The sequence below is a fragment of the Psammomys obesus genome, unplaced genomic scaffold, assembly GCF_907164565.1.
Source record: "Psammomys obesus unplaced genomic scaffold, mPsaObe1.curated_primary_1811, whole genome shotgun sequence".
Taxonomy (NCBI): domain Eukaryota; kingdom Metazoa; phylum Chordata; class Mammalia; order Rodentia; family Muridae; genus Psammomys; species Psammomys obesus.
In genome coordinates, this window is record NW_026596847.1 from 1 (window position 1) to 10,626 (window position 10,626).

Sequence of the window (10,626 nt, forward strand, 5' to 3'; positions counted from 1 at the left end):
CGCATAGAAGACCCAGAAATAAACCCACACACCTATGAATACTCAATATTTGACAAAGAAGCCAAATCCATTCAATGGAAAAAAGACAGCATCTTCAACAAATGGTGCTGGACCAACTGGATGTCTACATGCAGAAAAATGAAAATAGATCCATATTTATCACCCTGCACAAAACTAAAGTCCAAGTGGATCAAGGACCTCAACATAAAACCAGATACTCTAAATCAGTTGGAAAAAAAAGTGGGGAACAGCCTAGAACTCATTGGCACAGGAGACAACTTCCTGAACAGAACACCAACAGCACAGGCTCTAAGAGCAACAATCAATAAATGGGACCTCATGAAACTGAAAAGCTTCTGTAAAGCAAAAGACACTGTCATCAAAACAAATAGACAGCCTACAGATTGGGAAAGAATCTTCACCAACCCTTTATCTGACAGAGGGCTAATATCCAGTATATATAAAGAACTAAAGAAGCAGAAAACAACAAACCAAGTAATCCAATTAAAAAATGGGGAACAGAGCTAAACAGAGAATTCTCGAAAGAGGAACATCGAATGGCAGAGAAACACTTAAAGAAATGCTCAACCTCATTAGCCATTAGGGAAATGCAAATCAAAACGACCCTGAGATTTCACCTTACACCCATCAGAATGGCCAAGATGAAAAACTCAAGTGATAGCACATGCTGGAGAGGTTGTGGAGAAAAGGGAACCCTCCTCCATTGCTGGTGGGAATGTAAACTGGTTCAACCACTTTGGAAGTCAATCTGGCGCTTTCTCAGACAACTAGGAGTAGTGCTACCTCAAGACCCAGCTATACCACTCCTAGGTATATACCCAAAATTTGCTCAAGTACACAACAAGAACATTTGCTCAACCATGTTCATAGCAGCTTTATTTGTAATAGCCAGAACTTGGAAACAACCCAGATGTCCATCAACGGAGGAATGGATACAGAAATTGTGGTATTTTTACACAATGGAATACTACTCAGCAATCAAAAAGGAGGAAATCATGAAATTTGCAGGCAAGTGGTGGGATCTAGAAAAGATCATTCTGAGTGAAGTATCCCAGAAGGAGAAAGACAAACTTGGTATATACTCGCTTATATAGACCTACAAGATATGATAAACATAATGAAATCTACACACCTAAAGAAGACAATCAAGAAAGTGGACACAGGCGAAGGTGATTAATCCTCATTTAGAAAGACAAATGGGATGTGCATTGAACTTATGACAGGAGTCTACCACAAAAGGCATCTGAAAGACTCTACCTAGCAGTGTTTCAAAGCAGATACTAAGAATCATAACCAAACCCTTGGCAGAGTGCAGGGAACCATATGAAAGAAGGGAAGTTAGTATGATATGGAAAGGATAGGAGCTCTACAAGTACCAAATATATCCGGGCACAGGGTCTTTTCTGAGACTGACACTCAACCAAGGACCATCTATGGATATAACCTAGAACTTATGCTCGGATGTGGCCTGTGGTAGCTCAGTAACCAAGTAGTTTTCCAAAGTGAGGGGAACACGGACTATTTCTAACAGGATCTCAAGGGCAGGCTGTTTGACGCCCCCACCCCCGCCCCCGGGGAGGAGCAGTCTGTTAGGCCACAGAGGAGGACTTTGCAGCCAGCCCTGAAGATACCTGATAAAACAGGGTCAGATGAAAGGGGAGGAGGTCCTCCCCTATCAGGGGACTTGGAAAGGGGCAGGGAGGAGACCAGGGAGGGAGTGCGGGGTTGGGGAGGGAATGAGGGAGCGGGATACAGCTGGGACACAGAGTTAACAAAATGTAACTAAAAAGAAAAATAAAATAAAAAAAAATATTAAAAAAAAAAAAAGAAAGGGACATTGCAAGTTGTTTTTGGGTTTCCACTTCTCCCGTCAATAGTGTTTACCTCTTTTGTGTGTGCGTGTGTGGCCTTGATGAACATTTGGCAGTCAAGGGAGAATCTTGGGTTTCTGTCTTTGGGTTCTATCTTGTTTGAGTCGGCATCTCTTTGTTGTTCAGAGTGTCTCTTGTTGCACCCTCCCACATCACCCTAGGAAACTGGGATACAGAAGATACACCTGACTTTTCTTGGGTTGTGGGGATTCGAACTCAGGTCTTCATGCTTACATGGCATGAGCTTTATTCACTGAGCCATGGTTTAGCCACGACTTCCTTCTTGAAGAACAGTTCTCCTTCCTAGTTCTTGAACATTTTCCCACAATGCAGGCACCTTCTGTGTCTTTTTTTTTTTCTTCCAATTTTACTCATGTATATTTGGCTTATTATTTTATATAGTTGCTAATTGACAATAATTTAAATCCACACTCCTCTCGGCTTAAAAAAAACTAATTATTTTCTAGGTAAATATGAATCTTTAAGACTCAAAGACATTAAATTATAACAATGGAATCAAAGGAGTGACATTCTGGGCAGTGCCTTGTCTACCTTTCTTTCCTGTAAAATGTGTCCCTGGGTGTGGCAGGCAGGTGGGTAGAAACAGACTGGCAAGATTTGAACAGTATGGTACAGAGGAGTAATGTATGCGACCTTGATCAGATCCCTTTAATTTATCTGCAGAAGCCTGTTATCCCTGATTCGTGGAAACAGCACGAGGATAGATAGAAAGAATTAGGTATCAAGTGATTAGGGAACAGCATCCTGATTTTCCCTAGTGCTTTATGGGGAATAGTTTGTGGCTCTTGTGGTCAAGTATATTGAAATGAAATGCTCACTTGTCCTAATACTTTCTAAACAGTTTTCCAGGGTGCAGACCCCCGTCGTGTATCGAGTTAACCCACCAAGTGGAGTTCCAGGTAAGGATTCTCCTATTAAATATGATTAATCGTGGATCTTTTTGCCAACCTTGTTGCAAACTCTTCTACCAGTGTGTGGTCAGTTTAGCTTCTTATCTGATGTTGTTTTTGAAAATAAGCTTCATTCTGGTTTCTTTTTAAATTGGTTTGTTCTTCCCTTTAGGCACTTTTGTTCTATAGCTTCACTGATAACAAGAACAGAAACAACAAAAAAACATTCAAAACATAATTAAAAAAGAAATCCAAAGTGTTTGATACAGGAGACTGGGGGAGATAGAAATCCTCACCACTCAACTTTATTACCACCTATAATAGTCCATTCATACTAGAAATTCCTTATTGAACCCTTCCCGTGTGCCAACTTACATTCTTAACTCTTCATAGGTATTATTACCTGAGGGTAACAAAACCATGATGCTATAGTAACTATTATTATTTCTGATTTTGAGGAGGAAAAAATGAGGTATAGTTTGTTTAAAGCAATGGTTTTCAGCCTTCCTTAATGCTGTGACCCTTTAATACAGCTCCTCATATTGAGGTGACCCCCAACCACAAAGTTATTTCATTACTACGTCATAGCTATAATTTTGCTACTGTTATGAATTGTAATACAAGTTTCTAATATTCAAGATATCTAATATGTGACCCCTGCAAAAGGATTGTTTATCCCCCCCCACCAAAAAAAAGAAAGTTTGCATCCAACAGGTTAAGAACCGCTGTTCTAAAATTCTATCAATTAAAAGCAGTGTGGCTGAGATTTGAATTGAGACAAAACTGGGTCCATACCCATTTTTCGGTTCGTGAACTGGTACTGGATACAACTCGGGGCACTATTAGCCCTGATGTTTATCAAGAGAATTTGTTCATGAGTTAAGAGAAAGCACGGACAAATGTACTTGATCATAGTCAAAAGAGTCAGAAAAGATGAAACCCATGAATCTTAGAGCTAGGAGAGTGGAAGAGGAGGGGGTTATGTAAGATAAGGGATTTACATAGAAGAAGAGGACACTCTGAGCAATAGGTCTAGTAACGTTGTATGTCTTCCTAAAAATCAAATAATAAACACGGCTTTGTGTATGTATATATATATGTGTGTGTGTGTTTACTTTGCTATCTTTTTATTGGCAAATTACTGTATGTATGCATGTACACACACATGTATAGTGTATTTTATTTGTTCTATATTTCCAGAAAGGCATACATAAGTGAACATAGTTGCTAATTAAAAATTATTACATTTACCTCTATACTAGTTACTAGTGTGTGTATATGTTACATTTACTGCTATACTGATTATCAGTGTGTGTGCATGTGTGTAGGGTGTACATGAACACACGTGCCACAGTTGGTACATGGTGGTCAGAGGAGAACTTTCAGGTTTTGGTTCTCTTCTTCTACCATGTGGGCCCAGGGATGAAACTCAAGTCATCATGCTCCAGGGGAAGTGCCTTTGTTTACCCACTGACCCATCTTGCCAGGTCAAGGGGCCAGCTTTAGGTATGATTATGTCAGAGTGCATCATGTGATCTAATTTTTTGATGTTGTTAACTGGTCCAGATAATCAGGATGAGTATCTACGTTACAGACAATGTCTGTAAATTGTGGCATGCGTGTCAATACAATGTATGTATGTGTGTACTGAAACTGTATTCCAGAGAACAAGAATTTGGCATTTTCTTCCTGCAGAAGGCTTTCCCAGATTAACCAAGGCATGATCATGTTTTATGAAAAAGAATGTGAAGTGTGAAAATTATGAGCAGACATATGAGTTCCTGCCTATTGTATGTGGGAAGCCCCAGTGCAGGGGGAAGAAATCTTATCCTGATGAGGGCTGAATAAGGAGCTGAGAGAGATGTGACGTGGGCTGTCAGCTGCTCCCCAGACCTGTCACACCTGCTTGTCTCGCTGAGGTGGAGTTCTGCACACTGTCGCTTCCACCTTTGGGGGTAACGTTTGGTGGCTGGCCCTGTCAGAGTGGTCCCCCAAGGCACGATCCACATGGCTGCATCTTCGCAATCACTTTCTAGACAATTACTCTCATTTCATTTGGGAAGCTTGCCCAGAGTAGCAGCCAGGGATGTGCGGGAGGAGGTAGCTACAGAAGAGCCGGTTTGATTTTATGGGTAGTTGGATTTCTGTATGTGCTTAACAGTCCTTCACTGTGACGCGGAATCCCCGGGGACCGTGTTCTACTTTGCCCATTTGTCAGCCTCTGCCCGGCGTCTTTGTTTAGGAACAAACAACCAAAGAGCCCACAGGACTTTCTAATTTCTGTAATCTAGTATTTGTTTTCAAGAGGCATGTAACAAAGCTTGTTGATGTATGTATCTATAAAATATATGTGTGTGTGTGTATGTATGTGTGCTTCTCATAGGGCTAGGAAGCCAATGATGTTGCTTTGTTGGCACATTAAATAGCCATTTTTTAGCATCATCATCATCATCATCATCAGCAGCAGCAGCAGCAGCAGCAGAAGTAGCAGCAGGAGCAGCAGCAGCAGCCGCAGCAGCCGCAGGGAATTTGAGGTTCCATTCTTTCCGGAAACCTTTGTCTCCATCATTAAGATGGCACGATGTCTCCTCATTCACTTGAAAGGTTCAGTGCTAGGCACACGATGACCACAGATGGAAGTCCCCTCTTACTAATGACCCACAGAACAGCATGAAGAGAATACACAGATAATGATGTTGTTCAGCAGCTTTCAGTGCTCATGAGGACACTCCAAGTTTTCTGGATGCAGCAACCCCAAGCACCCCAGAGATAACTTTTTCTCCCAAGTTTTGAGGTTTTACTGGATTAACAGACACCTCTCTCATCTGGGAAGCTAGCTTATGATATTTTTACTGCCAGATCATCATGAGTATCATCATGGGCTTATAGGTATATGACATCATACATGGCTTACCCAGTCTTTGCTGAGTGAGCAACATAGGCCTGTTATCCAAACTTCAGCCCTAACTCTCTTGCTGTTTTGTGCTTGTTTTTATTTCCTGTCCATTAGGCTCACGATGGACTTTTATCTTTTGTACTTTAAGATATGGAAACTAATTAGGATCCCAGAAGACTAATTAGAATGTGTGATGGAGCCTCTTCCTGTGTTTTTTTAAAATTTTATTTATGCAATTATATTAGTTCTTTGAGAATTTCACACAACATATTTTTACCACATTTATCCTCTCTTCATACTCTTTCCAGGTTCACTACTCCCTTTCCTACCTATACAGTTTTACATTTTTTATTTCCTTAAAACAAACAAACAAACAAATAAACAAACAAACAAATGCGCAAACAAACACACACACACACAGACACACACACACACCAAATACAATTTGTGCTGCCCATATACTCTTGGGTGTGTGGTCTTCCATCAAAGCATGATTGAATTACCAGGGGCCACACTCTTAAAGAAAATTGACTCTCCCTCACCCAGAAGTCTCAAATTGCCAATAGTTCCATGTTTAGGGGTAGAGTTTCATGCTAACCTCTCTTACTCCATGGTGGGATTTTGTATGCTTTGAGCATGCACAGATTTTGTGCATAAGCACTGAACATTTATGCAACTGCCCCATTGTGTCTGGAGAATGCTGTTTTTCCTAATCATCATCCTGGTCTTTTGCTCTTACAACTTTTTTTAATCTCCTTTTCCACAATGACCCTTAAGCACCTGGTGCCTGGTGTGTGTGTGTGTGTGTGTGTGTGTGTGTGTGTGTGTATAATATGGGTATCCCCAAATAGAATAGCGCTAAGTACTCTATAACCCTTACTAGTTGTACAATTGTAAATCTCTGTTTTAATTACCATCTACTGCCAAAAGAAGCTTCTCTGATGAGGGTTGAGAGATATGAAATATAACACACACCACATATAGGATATCATATAATGTTCAATGTGTGCATACATTGTATAACATTCATATCAAAATATGCATATCTGTTTCCTCGAACATAGCCCTTATTTTTGAAGACACTCAAAATCTAGATTTTTAAAACAAAATACATTGATGTCATCTAATTGTGAAACAGAATCCAGGACTAATTTTTCCTATCTAACTGGAACTTAGCCGTCATTGGTCAACCTTTTCTTATCCCTCCCTCTCACTGATTCTTCCCAGCCTACGGCAAGTACACTCAACTTCCATGTGATCAATATGTTTAGGTAGTATATTATTTTAGCCTTTCTAGTGTGTAACCCTGACCACTGGGTTCCGGCACTCATTTTACATTTATATGGTTTATTAAAAATGTTAGTGTTATACCCCTGTGCCTTGTTGGATATATGGACCAAACCAAAACCAAGCAGAATTTATGCTATATGTTTGGAGTTGGAGCCAATCACGTTATGGTTTGAACTCTTTGTGACACAGGAGAACTAATACACGTGTATGGCTGGATCATCACTGACCGGCTGGAAACGTTTGATCCTGATGCGGACTACATCGACAGGTAAGCCTGTTTGTTCCTGTGTTCACCTGGTTACATATGTGCTTGATGGCACCCCGGGGCCAGCTTCTATTACAGCAGCAAACTGCAGAACACAGAGCTGCTACTTTCCTCTATGCAGTTTATGGTCCTTGGCGCGCCAGATTTCAGCTTTCCCTTTGTGAACGTGATTGCAGCTGGCAGATTAGGTTGGTCCTACTGACAGGTAGAGACTGGGTTCTCTGTGAACAGTGCTATAACTGGTCCTTTTCTTTCCTTTCCTTCCCGCCGCTCTGAGGGTAAAGTGAATTCTCTCTAAAGTGATGCGTAAACACAAAAGTCTATTAAGCTTTCTTTTTAGTTGGTTATTACCCATTGTTCATTCAGAAGTCCTGTTGGTGAGGTGAGAGGGAACCGTGGGCTCAGGCACAGAGGAGAGACCGTCTGTGGGCTCAGGCAGTACGAGCTGTGTAGCGTGGTAGTGTGTAATGCTTGTGAACGTGACGTTCCTCATGGATATGTTAGAGGTATAGAATGTTACTATGAAATCATCCGTGTTTGGGAGAGGAAGACCAGAGTTCACAAGAAGCTTTGGACAACTGATGTCCCCCAACATATCCTTATATAGTGAAGATTTATAATTTACCCAACTGTATGGTGTCTACACACTGGTTCTAAGTTTTTCTTCACCCCTGAATATCTTAGAGGCAGTTTCTTTGCTTCTCACATTTTTTTTGATTCTTCCCTCCATTTCTATCATTAAGAAGTTGTCAACTTCATTTTATAATAATAATAATAATAATAATAATAATAATAATAATAATAATAACTTTTACTGGGGGAAAGAAAGTCCAAGTATATCCTTAGCCAATGTGCTGTCTTTACTGCTTGGTCCTATCTTAGCCTCAGTCTGGGATCCAACTTTTAAAGGTGTAGTTAAGACACAAATTCTATAACTGTGCAGACCAAATATGGAGAAAGGGTAAAATCTCCATGTACAATGCAGAATCATGGGCTATGAGGGTACCTCTATTCCCTGAGAGAAAAGTAAGAGTCTCCACCGAGCCCCCACAATGGTACCCCACAGGTCCAGAGGAGAAAGTTCAGAACATTCTGCCTTTGGCAACCATGTTTACTGGGAACACTGCATTAGCGTTTCTTGTCTTTGTTTTTTCTCTTTGCCCATCAATACAGCCCATTAATCCTGGAGGCTGAAGGAGACAAATGGCTTACTCCTTGTTCTCTTATAAATAGGCAGACAGGAAGCTGGTGAGTATTTTTTTTTTTTTTTTGCTGTTATTGTTTTCTTATGTGTGCTTTCAGTTTGTTCTATATGATAACCGTATACACATACAACCATCACTTAAAAAAAACTATAAATCACTTGTAATAGTTATCTCTCTTATTTTTAGACTTACAGGAAAAAGATGAAAGTATCAGTGGAAAGTAAAAAATAAAGTAGAATCTAAAGCCTTTTGTGAAAATAGCGAGGCACTACTTATTAAAGGCTCCACACCAACACTTGGCCAATGCTCTACACTGAAATCAGCCAGTTATTTTATATGTGTGGTTATTAGTCTCTCTTTGCAGATGAGACTGGGTTTTATAGAGATCATGCAGCAGACTGGAGCCTGTAATTCTTTATGACCAAGCAGCCTTCAGAATCTATCTCCTACCACTGTACCTATAATGACAAGGAAATCAAACAATGCTTGAAACATGTTTTTTCCCCTTTTTAATGAACTTCTGGTGTTCATGCATGTGTGTGCATGCTTACATGTGTGTGGGCATGTATGTATGAGGCTTTACGTGTACATTCAGGTAGCTCACATTTAATGTATGGAATCGTAATAGCTTGACTTCCAATCCTGTTCAAACAGACAGGCCTTCTTAATCAAACTCAGAGCTAGCTATGGCTAGTATTGTACACACAAAGTCCCATCCTGAAACATTTAAAAATGAGTGTCTCTACACTCTAGGTATTATTGCCACAATTTGGCAGGATTTTTACTTAACTTTCAACTAGATGAGTTAATTTTCCTTTGAGGCTGTAACAAGAATTGTGTGCTGTGGCCTGCCCTCTTGGGATGAGTATTTAGTGGAACCGAATTCTGTACTGTAGTTTCTTTCTAGTGTCTTCAGTTAGCCTGAGATTGTTTTTGGTTCACATCTTTTGTTAGGTTTTATTATGTTTGTCATAAAACAGATTTTGAAAAGAAAAAAAAAACACGAAACAGAAACCACGAGTAAGTTGACCTTTGTTTGCCAGACTGTGCCCACACTGTGAATTTGGCATGGGGCTTGAGGACTCCGGTTGGCATTATTCTATAGATTATCTTACTATACATACCTTCAGCATGTATCAGATTTTTTTCTGGCTATTTTGGCTCCTATATATTTGCTTTCTTTACAGAGCTGAGAATTTTCAGCAATTGCCTGGTTATTCTTACTTCAGCATGTTTTTCCCCCCTCAGTTTTCCCATCCAGGAGGAACAAGGCCTTGGGACTGTGCAGTGCCGTGTGGAAGGCGATTACATTGGTCTGTTTTAGAACTATCACCTAAGAGAAGATAGTTTCTTCCTTGGTATCCAGAAAGGCAAACAAAAACATATTCCCTATATGGTATTCCTGTGACTAATAACAACTGCTACCAAAATAACTTCTGAAAAAAAAAAAAAAAAAACCACACAAACATCTTCATTGTAAACTAATTTAATTGTCATAATCAGTAATTTCACTTTACAAATGATTGTGTTGATAATGTCAACTTGTGCTGACATTAGGATTTAAATCATGCCTCATCTAAATCTAGGCACAGGGCTTTTATTTGTCATACATGTGTTGTGTCCAATTCTTCATGAAAGCCTCTGAAGTATTTACCTGGGCAACTTGAAAGAGATTCCAGGTGTGGCAAGTAATGATGATGTTATAGGTGTGGGCCTAAGGTAGCAATGTCTTGGCCCAGGAGAGTCATGCTCAGTCCTAGACTCATGTCTGTATCTTTGTGTTTCAGGTTCCCAGAATGTTAGTTTCTCAGTATTTAACAAAGGGAGGTGAGTAACCAGGGCAGACAAATCTGCCTGTGTCTGGTGTCATCTGTAACCTCCTGGGCACTGTCTTTAACCTTTACAATTTCAACCATACACCAGTAGGATATAGCAAATCCCCCACACCTATGATTTCTCTCCCTTGAGTGAGCATTGTTCTGTCTTACCTTTGGGCATCACAGAGGCATCACAGAATTTTAGGAACTAGGCCTTAAGTGCAGTGAAATCTGTAGCTGTCATGGGTGTTATAGGTAATAGTTTCCAGAGGCACGCTGCATCATTATAGGACTTGCCTTTTTCAAAATAGAGAGTTCACATTTCATCATTCTTCGGAGACACAGATAAA

General features: G+C 40.1%; 1 long non-coding RNA gene across 1 annotated transcript; it reads left to right on the plus strand.

The window, feature by feature from the left end:
* Positions 1-8,455: 8,455 nt before the first annotated feature.
* On the plus strand, positions 8,456-10,276 carry LOC129670246 (uncharacterized). The gene is made up of 3 exons (XR_008719149.1): positions 8,456-8,502; positions 9,708-9,772; positions 10,247-10,276. It is a non-coding gene; the product is annotated as an uncharacterized LOC129670246 (long non-coding RNA).
* Positions 10,277-10,626: the final 350 nt, after the last annotated feature.